Source organism: Schistocerca serialis, chromosome 6 (genome assembly GCF_023864345.2).
Source record: "Schistocerca serialis cubense isolate TAMUIC-IGC-003099 chromosome 6, iqSchSeri2.2, whole genome shotgun sequence".
Taxonomy (NCBI): Eukaryota; Metazoa; Arthropoda; class Insecta; order Orthoptera; family Acrididae; genus Schistocerca; species Schistocerca serialis.
Window position 1 is genome coordinate 315,068,669 of NC_064643.1, and position 19,271 is coordinate 315,087,939.

At 40.7% G+C, this 19,271-nt stretch overlaps 1 pseudogene; it reads right to left on the reverse strand.

Annotated features, from left to right (window-relative positions):
- Positions 1 to 3,288: 3,288 nt before the first annotated feature.
- On the reverse strand, positions 3,289 to 3,406 carry LOC126485451 (5S ribosomal RNA; annotated as a pseudogene).
- Between the last annotated feature and the right edge of the window lie 15,865 nt (positions 3,407 to 19,271).

Consider the following 19,271-nt stretch of genomic DNA (forward strand, 5'->3'; position numbering starts at 1 on the left):
ACTAGCGTCGAAGACACTTCACAGTTTTCCAACAGCTACCGTGACTTCACACAGAGGTATCTCCACTCGGCCCTATGTAAAATAAACAATATCACATACAGAAAAATAAATTTCCAAGTAAGCTCTTATCACACAGACATACAAATCCTCCCATCTATTTTTATTAGGGGAAATGTCTAGTCTGAGTCTCACATAGGATCATCAGAAGGCATCACATCGTTACCAGATTGTGCGCTTGGCTCTTGGTACTGATCTCCTATATGGTTTGGAAACCGATGTTTTTGTTGTATGTTTAATATTCGTTCAGAGTGAATGGTAAATTGGAGACAACAGTAACTGCTCCAGGTTCAGATGTTTTTCTATTGTGGCAGGTGGTGACAGTGCATTCAGCTGCATTACTGCTAAACTCTTACGTCGTATGCATCATTGTCTTAAGTCAGTCGAATCAAACATCATGTCATCTTTGAGAGTAGTCTTATAAAACATTCTATACAACAGTGGCCTGAAATCAGGAACTTGTGTTACATGGTCTTCAGTGGAGTGTAGTTTATGGTATACATCCAAAACTTAATAATGTTTTTGTTATTATTTTGATGCTTGTATTGTCACTAAAGGCACTGAGGGTCATTACAGACAGGGGAAATTGTTGTACATGCCTCAAAAGATCATCACTATTAGCATTTTCATTATCTATCTGTCATTACATCCATTCTTCTGTTATAACATTTTGAACGCAAAAGCAGCTTCTTACTTGTCAAATTCTAATGCATCAAATCACCTGTTCACAACAGTTTACAAACCATTTGCAACCGAAGACATGTATGGGCACTTCCATCTCTTTGCATCCATAGAGGAAACATCTCTTGTTAAGTAATTTTTCAGATAACCACTAGAGAGCAGTTTAAATCACCTGATACGTCTGTATCCCTCTACCAAGAAATACATTGGTTCTTCCACTACAGTATGGTGCACATATCGGCAAATATTCTGTTTTGCCAGTTATACGACTTTGAGTTTAAATAAATAACAGCCTGTGAAATACTTTGTTTAATTGGCACGATCCATACAATAACGCCTACCATTGATACGATCTTCTAAACTCGGAAGTTACAAAGTATCTTAAAATGCTCTTTAGGCTGTTTGTAAAAACAACAACTAAACGTATTTCGTAAATAAAGTTATATTTCTAACCAAACATCTTCACTTAAATATTTTAGGCGTTTTCAATGGTTTCATCACTCCAATGACTTGTACTTATCCATTGGCCCTTGTGTGGAGGCAATGGCTTTGCCAAGGTGGATACATCTGTTCCTATGAGATCACCGAAGTTAAGCGCTGTCGGGCGTGGTCGGCACTTGGATGGGTGACCACCCAAATCGCCATGCGCTGTTGCCATTTTTCGGGCTGCACTCAGCCTCGTGATGCCAATTGAGTAGCTACTCGACCGAATAGTAGCGGTTTTGGTCAAGAATACCATAATAACGGCCAGAAGAGCGATTTGCGGACCCCACGCCCCTCCTATCCGCATCCTCAGCTGAGGATGACACGGCGGTCGGATGGTCCCGGTAGGCCACTCGTGGCCTGAAGACGGAGTGCTATTGGCCCTTACGTAAGCACTTCTGGACAAAAACATCCTTAATACACAGGCGGAAAAAACTATGGAGCCTCCAAAACCACAACACAGTACCAATCCTAATACGGTGCAGGGAAACAGCTGGCATTCAAAATAGCTTCCAGTTGTCTCGTAACGGATTAATACACGTTATCAGGGGGATCTTTTACCATTCTTGATGCAAAATAGTCGCAAGTTCAAGTAACTGTGACGGAGGTGGTTAACTACCATGCACTCTTCTCTCCAAAGTATACCACAAAGGCTTGGTAATATTGAGATCTGTTCACTGGTGTCCAGCGGAGACGCAACAATTAATGCTCGTGCTCACAAAACCAGTCCTGGACAATTCGAGCTGTGTGAACAGGAGTCCTGCATCCTGGAACACAGTGTCACCAATGGGGGACAGACACTGTACCGTTGGTTGGGCCTGATTAGCCGAAATGGTCACATAATCATCTGCAGTAAAGCTACCTTGCAGAGTAGCTTTGTGACCAATGAAATATCACTACATGGCTGCCCAAATCATCACGGAAACCCCGCCATGTTTCACTCTTGGGACGTAAATGGTCAGAAGTTGAAAACAGTGTGAAACAAGGCTCAACCCACCAAATGTCATACTTCCATTGCTCCTTAGTCCAAATTTTATGGCTTCGGCACGACGTTTTATTCTTAAAAGCATTTTTATCACTGTTGACTGGTTTTGCTGTTCCAGCTCACCCAGCAATTCCCTCCTTATGGAACTCCCTTCCTATTGTTTTAGTGCAAACAGGGATCTCGAATGTGACATCCAGTGCTGCAGAGTCGTCCTCTTATTTTTCGTTACAAGCATTTTCAATTGCCGTCTGTCACTATCACTCAACAAATAATTTCTTCTGCATTGTGATTTAGCGGATTCTGTTCTTCCGCTTTTCCTGTATGCGCTGTAAATCTTCAGTACGGTGCCTCTTGAAACAACAAACACTTCCACTACCTTGGTTACAGAAGCAAGCACCATAAGAGCTCTAACAACTTGTCCAGGCTCGAATTCACTTAGCTCCGACATAATGCACTCACAACTACACAGAACACTGTTCTGCCCACGACTGACAGCTGAGACGAGTTGAAAACACCGCACAGGTGCCAGTCGTGCTCAAATACACCAGCGCAACGTGCAGGCTTGGCTAGCATCTACATTTATGTTAAGCATTTTTCTCCATGTTTCCACATTTTGATCAAACCCCGTACGTTTTCAGACATCTGCGGCCATGGTATAGCAGGGTTCTAGTGTACAGCGTGGTTTGATCAAACCAGTGAATAGTAAGTTTGTCATACGCAGTTTGTTGGAGACTTACTAGGAATGTCTGACTACAGAAGTGCTTACACAAGGGCCAGCAGAGAGCCATAAAACACAGTAGACATAAAAATAATTGAAGGTACCAAAGAAAATTAGATAAATATGTTTGGTTAATAACGATAATATAAACTCAGTCGCAAAACACTCCGTCTTCAGGCCACAAGTGGCCCATCAGGACCATCCGACCGCCATGTCATCCTCGGCTGAGGATGTGGATAGGAGGGGCGTGTGGTCAGCACACCGCTCTCCTGGTCGTTATGACGGTTTTCTTTGACCGGAGCCGCTACTATTCGATCGAGTAGCTCCTCAATTGGCATCACGAGGCTGAGTGCACCCCGAAAAATGGCAACAGCGCATGGCGGCCTGGATGGTCACCCATCCAAGTGCCAGCCACGCCCGACAGCGCTTAACTTCGGTGATCTCACGGGAACCGGTATAGCCACTGCGGCAAGGCCGTTGCCACAGTCGCAAAAGAAATGTAGTAGAAAAGCAAGCACTAAGCACTCCGTCTTCAGGCCACATATGGCCCATTGGGTATGTCCAAAGGCCGTGTCATCCTCAGCTGAGGATGCAGATAGGAGGGGCATGTGGTCAGCACACCGGTCTCCCGTTCGTTATGAAGGTATTCTTGACCGAAGCCGCTAATATTCGGTCGAGTAACTCCTCAATTGGCATCACGAGGCTGAGTGCATCCCGAAAAATGTCAACAGCGGATGGCGGACCGGATAGTCACCCACCCAAGTGCCGGTCACACCCGACAGTGCTTAACTTCGGTGATCTGACGGGAACCGGTGTATCCAATGCAGCAAGGCCGTTGCCAGAAAGATATGTAATAGTTATAGTTATTCCGCCAGGTATCCAGTACTGTAGCAACTGAACAACAACGGCTGTAATTTTTATGATTATAACTTAAAAGTAAAGAAAAATGTTCACCTACAGAAGTTCTTCTACCCAGCGAGTCAGTTCAAAAGCACTGAAGCACTGTGTACGCTGAACACTCGTGCAGCAGGGGTGTACAGACCTGTGCTGCGGGCGCGACGACGCGCCGGCGTCAGGCGGGCGTCGTACCCGGGCCCCCAGCGGCTGCCGCGGGCGGCGGTCGCCCCATCTGCAACGACGACACGCCATCATCATCAGCATATGCACTCAGAAGCGGAATTATCTTTGCTACAAGAAGGTGAATATTGTACTGGTGTTACCAATGGCGATTACTAGATTCGAAACTATCGTTGCTTAATTATGTTCATTAGCTGAGTAATGGGTAACATTATCTCTAACTACTTTTGATACGCATATGGAAGGGGATAGTAAAAGAGCGAAAGTCAAACATTTCCAGGCGACCCACAGCGAGTGTCTCAATAACCTAGTTATAGGATACTGCAGGTGTAACCATTATGCCCACAGGCAGCAAGACGTGAAGTCTTTATGAGGACCTGAATCTATCATTTACGTACATTGTGAAGAAGCCGTACCGTCTGTATTACCGCTTCCATTGACATTATTAGTAAACGCTGATTAGATTACGTGCAAAACATGACACATCATTTTAGTTAGTTGGTTACTTACTTGTTCCTTAGATCAGATTCACAATGAACCGTATAATGTTCAACGTGACAACAGAACAAACGTAGAATGATTTTATACAACTAAATAAAAAAATATTAATTAATAGTTATATGGCTGCATGCTGCCCATTTACAGTTCTAATGGCTAATTATCTCTTCTCAAGAATTCCTCTGTCGTATAGAGATGTAACCAATATGGCTACAGGCATGAATACCTGAAGAAGCGGTTTAATCTATATTTGAAAACATTTCTGCTATCTGTCAGACGTTTTATTTCGATGGGCAGAGTGTCGATTAATACCCGTTTTGAAATCCAAACTGTGATTTAAAAAGGAATATAATAGGTCACAACCGCAATAAATTTTTTTCTTATACACTACTGGCCGTTAAAATTGCTACACCAAGAAGAAATGCAGATGATAAACGGGTATTCGTTGGACAAATATATTATACTAGAACTGGCATGTGATTACATTTTCACGCAGTTTGGGTGCATAGATCCAGAGAAATCAGTACCCAGAACAACCATCTCTGGCCGTAATAACGGCCTTGATACGCCTTGGCATTGAGTCAAACAGAACTTGGATGGCGTGTACAGGTACAGCTGCCCATGCAGCTTCAACACGATACCATAGTTCATCAAAAGTAGAGACTGGCATATTGTGACGAGCCAGTTGCTCGGCCACCATTGACCAGACGTTTTCAATTGGTCAGAGATCTGGAGTATGTGCTGGCCAGGTCAGCAGGTGAACATTTTCTGTATCCATAAAGGCCCGTAAGTACCTGCAACATGCGGTCGTGCATTATCCTGCTCAAATGTAGGGTATCGCAGGGATCGAGTGAAGGGTAGAGCCACGGGTCGTAACACATCTGAAATGTAACGTCCACTGTTCAATGCGAACAAGAGGTAACAGAGACGTGTAACCAACGGCACCCTATACCATCAAGGCGTGTGATACGCCAGTATGGCGATGACGAATACACGATTCCAATGTGCGTTCACCGCGTTGTCACCAAACACGGATGCGACCATCATGATGCTGTAAACAGAACCTGGCTTCATCCGAAAAAATTACGTTTTGCCATTCGTGCACCCAGGTTCGTCGTACACCATCGCAGGCGCTACTGTCTGTGATGCAGCGTCATGGGTAACCGCAGCCGAGTTGATATTCCATGCTGCTGCAAACGTCGTCAAACTGTTCGTGCAGATGGTTGTTGTCTTGCAAACGTCCCCATCTGTTGACTCGGGGATCGAGACGTGGCTGCACGATCCGTTACAGCCAAGCGGATAAGATGGCTGTCACCTCGACTGCTAGTGATACGAGGCCGTTGGAATCCAGCACTGATTCCATCTTCTGCTAACAGTCATTGGATCTCGACCAACGCGAGTAGCAATGTCGCGATACGATAAACCGCAATCGCGATAGGCTACAATCAGACCTTTTTCAAAGTCGGAAACGTGATGGTAGACATTTCTCCTCCTTACACGAAGCAACAACGTTTCACCAGGCAATTCCGGTCAACTGCTGTTTGTGTATGAGAAATCGGTTGGAAAATTTCCTCATGTCAGCACGTTGTAGGTGTCGCCACAGGCGCCAATCTTGTGTGAATGATCTGAAAAGCCAATCATTTGCATATCACAGCATCCTCTTCATGTCGGTTAAATTTCGCGTCTGTAACACGTCATCATCGTGGTGTAGCAATTTTAATTGCCAGTAGCGTATATAGCTACTGGTTTGGGTCTGTTTTAGACTATCTTCAGACCCACACCATGATCTAACCTTATAGAAGAAAAAAATTATTATGGTTGTGACTGTTTATATTCCATTTTAAATAATAAATAAACCGCGGTACTCCAGCGAGACATGTTCTCAAAAATTATAAACTGTGGTTGCCTAAGTATTCCGTTACTACATAGGTGGGTGACAACGCTGTAGTACATTACTGAGCTGTGCAGCTAATCGGCAGGTCGCGTCTCGCTCTGAAGTCTATCATCTTTGGCAGGGAGTATGATTGGCGGCCTGATATGCTGTGCTTATTAAGTGACTGAAGTGATTTTTCTAATTCATCTCCATTTCTTCTGTTTTCCGTCGTTCCTTAGTTGCTTTATGGAGCTATGTTCAGTCTATGCAACTAAATGAAAGGCAGTTTGTTTGCCATAAGCTTTTCGCTTCTTTTATTTGCGAAGCATCTTAAGTGGTCCGTAATATACGTTTCTTTTAATACATATAAAAACATGACAAAATGTAACATAGTAACATATTGTAAATACTACATAAAACATGTATGATATGTATAAAGAACGACATGCACAAAAGGACACTGAATATACTTCACAAATAAAAGAAGCGAAACGCAAATGGCCATAAACAGTCTGCCTTTCAGTAAGTTTCTTAGATGGAACGAACTTCCACGAAGTACTAATTCATGTTACAGCACAAGTGAGTTCAGCAGAATTTTTACCATTGGATTGTTAATCTTGGTGAATATCTAATTTGCCTTCTGTGTCTGTTGGTATTTGGGTTAAGGTATGTATCTCGCTCGCTGTTTTAAATGAACTGTGTTGTTAAATTTTTTTGCATTGCACTCAAGGATACTCTTGTCACAAATTACAGAGCGTAGCCTGTTAACTTGATCTATTGTTGTTGTATGTGCTTCAAGGTTGTTTTATGAACACGTTTTAAAGTGAAAGTGTTTGAGTTCCTTGATGAGCCAGATTTGCGGAACATTCCGATTAACCGGATACATTGGAGCTTAAAGTTTCTCTCTTGTGTTTCAGGTGCCGTTATTCATTTGCATTGCTAATGTCACATTGTCAAGGAACTTGGTTATTATAATAAAATATACACAAATTTTTTTGTGTCACGATGGTGTTTAAGCCCTAGCTGCCTAGTCCTTCTACCCCCAAAGCAACCAGTCAGCTGGCCATGTTAAAATTACTTTCTCAGACATTTTAAAAATGATGTTACTAGTTGTGTTTGGCCGCAGTTATTACATCTGTGGTCACCCTTGTTAGAGAGAGCCTTACCCGTCTTTCTAGGAATACACCCTAAATTAAATGAGCATTACATATGTGGCTAACAACATTATATATTATAGGTCCACAAAATATTAGCGTCTTCTTGGAGATACTATACACCTCATATGACCTTTTACTTTTTAGAGTCATTATACTCCTCCTTATTTCAGACAGCAATGCGAGATTAAGTTTTAACTAATTAAATTTCCTCTGTATTCCTTCTTCATTGCACTGTTTTGCTTTCTCTTCTACACAACTGGCACCAAATTTTTCACCTATTTTTATAAATTAGTCATAAAAATATCTGCTACACATTAACTTCCTTTTACAATGCTATTTAACAAAGGTGATTCCATCCTCCTTCATTGTCCATTTTTTAACATATTCCATATTGATTCTATTATCTGATCAGTAAAATTGTGAAGACCTATGGACACTACTGGACTTTTTAAAAAAACTTTTCTTAATATGCTACAGCTCTCTTTAGAATAGAAAAGTATTTCTGTGTCATTACTGTTTCTATTTATTTTCAACAAGTCCTTTTTCCTTGTGAAGAGGCTGATACCTACAGCGATCACAGAGTTTATTAAAGACTTGTTGTTAGTACATTTAATTACCTGCTTAGGGAAACCACTTTCAAATATGGATAAAAACTCATTAAAGACTAATTTGAATTGACAGTTAGCATTGGACTCATTGTAAATTTTGGCTCAGCCGACATTTTCGAGTTTTCTTCATAATTTTCAATAGTTTTGGCATTAATCAGTCTCACTCTTTTTAGTGTTTCTGAAATACATGGAGCTATGTTATATAATGTGGCTACTTGTGAAATGAGATTTGGTAATTTGTTTACCAGCAGATAGGCATGCATCACTTTAACTTCAGCTCGTTGAATGAAAACACTATCTATAAGAATATTACTGTCTTGAACAACTTGGATAGGGAATTTCAAAAACTACCTAACACTGTGCTGTCTGTAATAATATATTATTTTGCTATCGGTTTCATCTCTGAACCATCATCATCAGCAGCTATACAACATACAATAGTGGACAATGTGAAAATGCCAAACTAAATAATGAAAACAGAAAAAATGTAAGATCGATCAAAATACTCACGAAAATTATCACAAGTGTATCACATGTCGTACATGCTTCAACATAAGTTACCTCAGGAAACCATAACTGCCAATATACTATAAAATCAAACATTTTAGCAAGATAAAAATATGATGACACATTGATACAAGGACAACAAGTGTTCTACAGCAATACACATGAATGAACTTGAAAGTCAAAATGATAGTCTTGAGAGGATCCAAAGATGTTGCTATTAAATAATTAATTGATTATCAGATTAGAAAACTGAAGTATTAACAGTTCTACATTTGAATGAGATTAGATAAAAACACCAATAAAATTAAATATAAAGTAACAGACAATCATGATTTATGAATGTAAGAATATAAATTATTTTGCAGTCCATTCGAAAAATGTAAGTATGTGAAGTACAAGTGACAGATCAGACTATGAAATTAAAATCAGTCAAGACATATGAGATGAAGATACAAATTAAAATAAATTAATATGAAGAAATTCATTTTTAGGACTGAAGGAGAACATAAATAGGAATGTAGAATACAACATCTAAAATTTTATGCATATGACAAAATCTATCCATAAAATATTATGAAGGAATATAATATACATCTGAACTTTTACACATTGGCCAAAACAGTATTTCAACCAAATGACTATACAATACAAAACGAAAAAAATTCATTTATCACACAGATAAAAATTAATAAAAAGACCTGCTATGAAGCTATACTTCAATATATTGTTTAAAAAATGTTTCAACAACATTACTACATAATCACAAGACAAAATGAAAAAGACCATTTAGCATACAGATAAAAATTAATAAAGGAAGACAATGCTCAATTATAAAATCAAAATACAGAGAAATGATCATATCTTGCAGCAGTAACTGACCTCTCTAAACCATATCACTAATTTATGATAAGTATCATGACAGAATGTAAATATGGTCATCAATGATTTTTGCTGTCTGGTCAGTAACCTGATAATACTCTATATACTGGCCTTGGTATACTACTTTCATTTATCTTTTTGATAAGAAATTCCATTATAATGGTCTCTGTTTTTAACATTTCTGTATGTTCCATAGCTTTGTAAGGGTGATGTCCTCTAGTTCTATACTTTTGTAGCTATTTATAACTGTATTAATTTTTGACATAATGAATTTATAAGTTTCATCATATATTTAATTCCTCTCCTTTACCCCCTTCCTATATAATATCCCTGACCTCAACCATATTTTATTATTTTGACAGTTCTATTTACTTTTATCCCCCCCATGAACCATGGACCTTGCCGTTGGTGGGGAGGCTTGCGTGCCTCAGCGATACAGATAGCCGTACCGTAGGTGCAACCACAACGGAGGGGTATCTGTTGAGAGGCCAGACAAACGTGTGGTTCCTGAAGAGGGGCAGCAGCCTTTTCAGTAGTTGCAAGGGCAACAGTCTGGATGATTGACTGATCTGGCCTTGTAACAATAACCAAAACGGCCTTGCTGTGCTGGTACTGCGAACGGCTGAAAGCAAGGGGAAACTACAGCCGTAATTTTTCCTGAGGGCATGCAGCTTTACTGTATGATTACATGATGATGGCGTCCTCTTGGGTAAAATATTCCGGAGGTAAAATAGTCCCCCATTCGGATCTCCGGGCGGGGACTACTCAAGAGGATGTCGTTATCAGGAGAAAGAAAACTGGCGTTCTACGGATCGGAGCGTGGAATGTCAGATCCCTTAATCTGGCAGGTAGGTTAGAAAATTTAAAAAGGGAAATGGATAGGTTGAAGTTAGATATAGTGGGAATTAGTGAAGTTCGGTGGCAGGAGGAACAAGACTTCTGGTCAGGTGACTACAGGGTTATAAACACAAAATCAAATAGGGGTAATGCAGGAGTAGGTTTAATAATGAATAGGAAAATAGGAATGTGGGTAAGCTACTACAAACAGCATAGTGAACGCATTATTGTGGCCAAGATAGATACGAAGCCCACGCCTACTACAGTAGTACAAGTTTATATGCCAACTAGCTCTGCAGATGACGAAGAAATTGAAGAAATGTATGATGAAATAAAAGAAATTATTCAGATTGTGAAGGGAGACGAAAATTTAATAGTCATGGGTGACTGGAATTCGAGTGTAGGAAAAGGGAGAGAAGGAAACATAGTAGGTGAATATGGATTGGGGGACAGAAATGAAAGAGGAAGCCGCCTGGTCGAATTTTGCACAGAGCACAACATAATCATAACTAACACTTGGTTTAAGAATCATGAAAGAAGGTTGTATACATGGAAGAACCCTGGAGATACTAAAAGGTATCAGATAGATTATATAATGATAAGACAGAGATTTAGGAACCAGGTTTTAAATTGTAAGACATTTCCAGGGGCAGATGTGGACTCTGACCACAATCTATTGGTTATGACCTGTAGATTAAAACTGAAGAAACTGCAAAAAGGTGGGAATTTAAGGAGATGGGACCTGGATAAACTAAAAGAACCAGAGGTTGTACAGAGATTCAGGGAGAGCATAAGGGAGCAATTGACAGGAATGGGGGAAATAAATACAGTAGAAGAAGAATGGGTAGCTTTGAGGGATGAAGTAGTGAAGGCAGCAGAGGACCAAGTAGGTAAAAAGACGAGGGCTAGTAGAAATCCTTGGGTAACAGAAGAAATATTGAATTTAATTGATGAAAGGAGAAAATATAAAAATGCAGTAAGTGAAACAGGCAAAAAGAAATACAAACGTCTCAAAAATGAGATCGACAGGAAGTGCAAAATGGCTAAGCAGGGATGGCTAGAGGACAAATGTAAGGATGTAGAGGCCTATCTCACTAGGGGTAAGATAGATACCGCCTACAGGAAAATTAAAGAGACCTTTGGAGATAAGAGAACGACTTGTATGAATATGAAGAGCTCAGATGGAAACCCATTTCTAAGCAAAGAAGGGAAAGCAGAAAGGTGGAAGGAGTATATAGAGGGTCTATACAGGGGCGATGTACTAGAGGACAATATTATGGAAATGGAAGAGGATGTAGATGAAGATGAAATGGGAGATATGATACTGCGTGAAGAGTTTGACAGAGCACTGAAAGACCTGAGTCGAAACAAGGCCCCCGGAGCAGACAATATTCCATTGGAACTACTGACGGCCGTGGGAGAGCCAGTCCTGACAAAACTCTACCATCTGGTGAGCAAGATGTATGAAACAGGCGAAATACCCTCAGACTTCAAGAAGAATATAATAATTCCAATCCCAAAGAAAGCAGGTGTTGACAGATGTGAAAATTACCGAACTATCAGCTTAATAAGTCACAGCTGCAAAATACTAACACGAATTCTTTACAGACGAATGGAAAAACTAGTAGAAGCCAACCTCGGGGAAGATCAGTTTGGATTCCGTAGAAACACTGGAACACGTGAGGCAATACTGACCTTACGACTTATCTTAGAAGGAAGATTAAGGAAAGGCAAACCTACGTTTCTAGCAGTTGTAGACTTAGAGAAAGCTTTTGACAATGTTGACTGGAATACTCTCTTTCAAATTCTAAAGGTGGCAGGGGTAAAAGACAGGGAGCGAAAGGCTATTTACAATTTGTACAGAAACCAGATGGCAGTTATAAGAGTCGAGGGACATGAAAGGGAAGCAGTGGTTGGAAAGGGAGTAAGACAGGGTTGTAGCCTCTCCCCGATGTTGTTCAATCTGTATATTGAGCAAGCAGTAAAGGAAACAAAAGAAAAATTCGGAGTAGGTATTAAAATTCATGGAGAAGAAATAAAAACTTTGAGGTTCGCCGATGACATTGTAATTCTGTCAGAGACAGCAAAGGACTTGGAAGAGCAGTTGAATGGAATGGACAGTGTCTTGAAAGGAGGATATAAGTTGAACATCAACAAAAGCAAAACAAGGATAATGGAATGTAGTCTAATTAAGTCGGGTGATGCTGAGGGAATTAGATTAGGAAATGAGGCACTTAAAGTAGTAAAGGAGTTTTGCTATTTGGGGAGCAAAATAACTGATGATGGTCGAAGTAGAGAGGATATAAAATGTAGGCTGGCAATGGCAAGGAAAGCGTTTCTGAAGAAGAGAAATTTGTTAACATCCAGTATAGATTTAAGTGTCAGGAAGTCATTTCTGAAAGTATTCGTATGGAGTGTAGCCATGTATGGAAGTGAAACATGGACGATAAACAGTTTGGACAAGAAGAGAATAGAAGCTTTCGAAATGTGGTGCTACAGAAGAATGCTGAAGATTAGATGGGTAGATCACATAACTAATGAGGAAGTATTGAATAGGATTGGGGAGAAGAGAAGTTTGTGGCACAACTTGACCAGAAGAAGGGATCGGTTGGTAGGACATGTTCTGAGGCATCAAGGGATCACCAATTTAGTATTGGAGGGCAGCGTGGAGGGTAAAAATCGTAGAGGGAGACCAAGAAATGAATACACTAAGCAGATTCAGAAGGATGTAGGTTGCAGTAGGTACTGGGAGATGAAAAAGCTTGCACAGGATAGAGTAGCATGGAGAGCTGCATCAAACCAGTCTCAGGACTGAAGACCACAACAACAACAACAACATTTACTTTTATAATAATTTTAATGTTAGGGTTAATAGCCTCTCCTACTTTTTCCCATTGTGGTCTGGTTTCCTCAATATATACAAAAAATTAAGAAAAAGTGAGATATTATATGCTCATCACCTGTATCTTGATTTCATAATGAGCATTGTCCTCCTTTATGAATTTACATCTTTAAACTAAATAGACTTTTCCGATTTTGTCTTATGACTATTTAGTAATGTTCTTTAAACAATGTATTAAAATATAACTACATACCAGGTACTTTTATTAATTTTATCTGTGTGATAAATGAAATTTAATTTCATTTTGTGATTGTATAGTCATTCAGATGGAATATTATTCTATCCCATGTGTTAAACTTTAGATATATATTACATTTCTTCATAAAAATTGTTGGTTAGATTTTGTCATATGTATAACATTTTAGATGATATATTCTACATTCCTGTTTATATCCTCCTTCAAACCTAAAAATGTATTTTCTTCATATTTATTTAATTTAGTGTGTATTTTCTTCTGATGTGGCTTGACCGATTTAAATTTCAAGGACTGATCTATAACTTTGCATTTCACATACATTTTTCGAAAGGATTGTAAAGTAATTTATATTCTTACATTCATGAATCTTGATTATCTGTTACTTCATATTTTATTTTATTGTTGTTTTTATGTAATCTCAGTCAAGTGTAGGACTGTTAATACTTCAGTTTTGTAATCTGAGTATCACTTCACTATTTAATGGCAACTTCTTTGGATTCAGTCAAGATTGCCATCTTTGACCTTGTAGCTCTTTCATTTGTATTGCTGTACATCATTTGTTGTCCTTGTGTCAATGTGCCATCACATTTTTGTCTTGCTGAAATTTTGGTTTTGTAATATCTCTTCAATTATGGTTTTCTTTGGAGACTTATGTTAAAGCATGATTGAGATGTGATACATCTGTGATTTTACGTTTTTTCTGTTTTTTCTGATTTCATTTGGCATTGTCACATTGTCCGCTTTTGTATTTAGTACAGCTGCTGCTGATCATGGTCCAGAACCGAAAACGATAGCACAATAAAATGACATTATTACAGACAGCACAGTGTTACACAATTTTAAAAATTTGTATATGCTGATGACCATAGCCTAAGCAAAATGTTGGTCAGTGAATTTTGTTATTGATGCCAAATTATAAGTGGCTAAAAGAAACTCTAGATCACTTTGCCTGTCATATTTCTTTGAGAAATTTACATTAAAATCAGTACATTTCTTTGAAAATTTCCCAGTTACCCACTGGAAATATGTATACTCACAATTAATAAAGTATTCCGGGCTATTATGCCGTGGTTGAAGGAATCTCATTTTAAAACCCTACTTTCGTCCCCATCTGCGGAGGACATTTTCAAGAGGGATCGCAGCTTTGCTAAATGTCTGATTCACACCATGGCTCGCTACTGACTACAGCAAAATTCTGCTACCGCGAGCTTCCGCGCAGTGCCGTGACGTCACATGTTTCGAATACGCGAGCCCAACTGGCCGTTGCCGACTGCTGTCGTCCGCTGTTACTATCATCCCATGGTGGAAGACTGGTACATATCTTCTTCAAAACCAGAACGTAAAAATCATTCAAGTTCACGCCATCCTCCTTCCTATCGAAATTCCTGGGGTGTTTCACAATCTTTATGGCCTCTCTCTACAGCCTTTCGTGGTATCCGTACATAGCTGCCAGTACTTGAGTAGGTAAAAATGAATGTGGTGGTCTCCTGGCAACAGCTGATCTGTCAGTCTCTCCTCTTCTGCACTTTCTCTTGCGCTCTTCGAGTCGTTATTTGATAATTCTTTTTGTAGTACCCCAGAACACCTCCCCCTCCCCCCCCCCCCCATAACTACACGGAATCCTATAAATTCCAGCTTTTTCCAAAGGTTGTCGAGCATCCTTGGCCGATTTTAAGTGATCTTGTATCTTCCGCATGGGTTTGTAAATTACTCCGATGTTCCGCTTTCTCAATATTTTTCCAGTGCGGTCAGTCACGTCCTTAATGAATAGCAGGAAAACTTTCGATTTCACCGGCGATTGAGCATCACTATGATTTCTACGCGGTGCTCCTAACGCCGTTTTCACCTCAGCGAACGAATAACCATTCTTGAGCAATGCAGTGGTGGGATGTCTTAATTCTGCGTCAAACAGCTCTGGTTCACAGATTTCCCTTGCTGTATCCGACAGCTTTTTTTTGGCGCCTCGCTTTTGTTATCGGTGGCCGTTCGAATACCGGTGTAGATAGCGGTCTGTGTGCGTGGGTTTTCGGTAAAGTGTGTGGTCCAAGCTACCATCTTCTTTCTTGAAAACTAGCACATGAAGAAAATTTAATCTTGCGTCTGCCTCCTAACTGCGTGGAAGCTCACGGAAGCGGAATTTTGGTGTAATCAGTAGCGAGCCAGGGTGTGAATCGGACATTCAACAAAGCTACGATCCCCCTTGAAAATTTCCTCCGCAGATGGGGACGAAACGTCAGATTTTAAAGTGAAATCCCTCCGACCACGGCATAATAGCCAGGAATATTTTATTAACTGTGATAATTCTGGCAGTGAAAGTTTAAATTTTACAATCAGACTTGTATACTGTAACAATCACAAATATTACATTTCCCAATAGTCACTCACAAGCGCATAATTCTATATTCTGATTGGTACATAGTTTACTTATTTCCACATTTTTGTACTGGATCTCTTTTATAAATTTGACAATTCCTTCTTTGTCCATATTCGAGGTACATGAATACGCAGCTAACTTAAAACAACTTACATTAAGATTTTCTATCAATGTGGTTATATGGTATTAAGATGGACGAATAACATCAATTTGATCCGCACACTAAGATCCTGAAAACAAATGAACATCCCATTTACTTCATTATTTATCCGCTCTCCTAATATTATGTTAAAGCAAGTTGGTCCCACATTTTTCTCTGTTATTATTCTCTGTCAATTTCTTTTAATGCTGTCTCTCTGAATTTGATCCCGATAACTACAGGGATCTGCCTTTATGTGCTTCGAAACTACCAAAACAAAATTCCTCAGTAATTTCACATGTACAAGTAACATTTGTAACATCGAGCAAGATGGCGCAAAAGGTGAATGGAACACTACGTAAAAGAGATAAAATTATGCATTTTTTACTGTTTTATTTATTTGATAGAACAGTTTGGTATATGGGAGCCTGTATATTCTATGAAGTAACAGCTTTTTCATGATATGAGAAAACATTTTATTTTCCAAGCACAGATCAAAAACTAACAAGAATAAACAACTCGTAACCAAGCCTACTACGGCGAAGATAAATATCTATCAGCTGCAGCTTTCACCCGCTGTTTTTGGCGCAGTAGATAAATGACGTCGCCACATCAGTCCCCCTCCTTTTGAAACCGGGTGCACCAGGTATGTGGGGAAACTTGCACTTGATTTTTCTAGTAGCTCTCGTGAAAACATCTGGTGCAGGCAATGGCTGCTCCTGTTCTGCGCTTGCTGCTTCGTTGTCCTCTTCTGAAACCGAGGGCTCGGCGAGACTATCTGCTGTTTCTTTGGCCTCCACGTTTGAGGGTGATTTTGCAGACCGAGGAAGGAGTGTACCCTCTTCGGTGTAAGCAGGTTTAAGCCGCTCAATTGAGACTGTCTCTTCTTTACCATCGTTATCGATTTTGAAGCTGTGGCTTCCTCTTGTGATTACCCTGTATGGTCCAGAGTAAGGCGAAACAAGCGGCGGGCGCACCGTATCATCCCTAAGCCACACGTGGGACGTTGCTTGCAGGTCTTTATGTACAAACACTCTCCGGTGTCCATGTCTGACAGGGTTAGTGGGTTTGATGTTTCTCATTCTAACACTGAATTGTCTCGCCAATTGCGTGCACAGCTCAGGGGCGAACGGCTGTGTAGATGCTGGAACGATAAATTCTCCAGGAACCCTCAATTGCTCGCCATAAACCAATCCTGCGGAAGAGCATTGTAAGTCCTCCTTCGCGGCCGTTCTCAATCCGAGTAGGACCAGCGGTAGTGCTTCAGGCCATGAAGTGGAACTACACATTAATGCAGCTTTGAGCGTGCGGTCTAGTCGTTCCACCATTCCATTACTAGATGGATGATAGGTTGTGGTGCGTAGGTGGTTGCGCCCGCACAGTAGTAAAAGTTCATTGAAAAGTTGGCTTTCAAACTGCCTTCCCCGATCTGTTGTTATGTTTTGCGGAACGCCAAACCTGGAGAACCATGAATGCAACAGTGCTTTTGCAACCGACTCCGGAGAAATGTCTTGTATTACAACTACTTCTGGCCACCTGGTAAAACGATCAATAATTGTGAGCAAATAGCGTTGTTCTGAAGAGCATGATAGCGGGCCCACAATGTCCACATGTATATGTGAAAATCTTGCAGATGGCGTCGGGGAGTCAGCAATAAGTGCAAAGACATGTCTGCTGATTTTATTACGCTGGCATGTTAGGCATGCACGCGCCCATGCACGACAATCTTTTTGTATTCCAGGCCACACTACTTTGGAGGAAACTAACTTGGCTGTAGCTCGTACTCCTGGATGTGATAGGTTATGTAGTGCACTACAAATCTCGCGACGATATTGTTTCCTTTTGCTACATCACACCAAATTCCGTCTGGAACATTTGGGACAGACACACGTCTGAGCTGCAGCGCAGTTCTCTGTTCCTCTATTAGACGGCGCAAGAAAGCATCTTCTCGTTGTTTAGACGCTAACTCGGTCCAACGAATTGAACTTAAACTGGCACAATTCCTAGACAGGCAATCTGCGACCAGGTTGTCTTTTCCTGAAATGTGACGCACGTCAGTTGTGAACTGTGCAATGTACTCAACTTGCCTGCACTGACGTGGTGAATTGAGCTCTGTGTCTCGTTGAAATATAGCTACTAACGGCTTGTGATCGGTAAAAATTGCAAAGTTCCTCCCTTCGACAGACGTGCGAATATGCTTTATGGCTAAGTAAATAGCAAGCAACTCACGGTCAATAGCACTCCATTTTTGCTGCTGTCGAGTCAGATTTTTAGAGAAAAATGCGTGCGGCTGCCATCTGCCATCAACTTCTTGCTGTAGCGCTGCACCCACTGCTGTTTGGCTCGCATCAACCTTGAGCGCTAAAGGAGCGCTCAATCTTGGATGTCCCAGTAGTGTTGCCCGAGAAAGACATTTCTTTAAGTCATGGAAAGCTGCTTCAGCATCTGGACTCCATGGAATTTTACGATTTCCTGTTGTATTTTTACCTGCAAGTAACGTTGTGAGTGGCTCTTGGGCGGCAGCTAATTTACGTAAGGGACGTCTGTAATAGTTGAGCATGCCTAAAAATCTGCGAAGTCCTTTGTAAGTTGTGGGAAGAGGCATCTGTTGTACTGCTTCAACCCGCTCAGGCAAAGGTGAAAGGCCTGCTGCTGAAACCAAATATCCCAGGAACTTAACCTCGCGTTTTCCAAACGTGCACTTTGTTTCGTTAATAATTATGCCATACTCTGTCAGACATGGGAAAAGCTGCCGCAGATGTTCGACATGCTGATATACAGAACCAGAGAATACTAAAATGTCGTCCATATAACAAAATACGAATGGTAATTCTCGAAGCACCTCATGCATGAATCTTTGCCATGTTTGGGCAGCGTTCCTGAGGCCAAATGGCATAAAATTGTACTCAAACAAACCGAATGGTGTGATAACTGCTGTTTTTTTAATGTCAGATGGAGCCATAGGAATCTGGGAAAATGCTTTGGCGCAATCAATCATACTAAATATTTTGGCATTGCTAATCGTACTGTTAAAATCAGTCACATTGGGTACTGGGTAGCGGTTGGGAATTGTGCGGGCATTGAGCGCCCTGTAGTCTCCACATACTCTCCATGAATTGTCTTTTTTACGGACCATGTGAATTGGAGATGCCCATGAACTATCAGACCTACTTACAATTCCTGTTTTTAGGAGTCTGTCGAACTCAGCTCGCGCTGCGAGCAGCTTCTCTGGAGGCAGACGCCGCGGGCGGAAGGCAACGAGTTGACCTTGTGTCGTGCTGATGTGGTGTTGAGTATTGT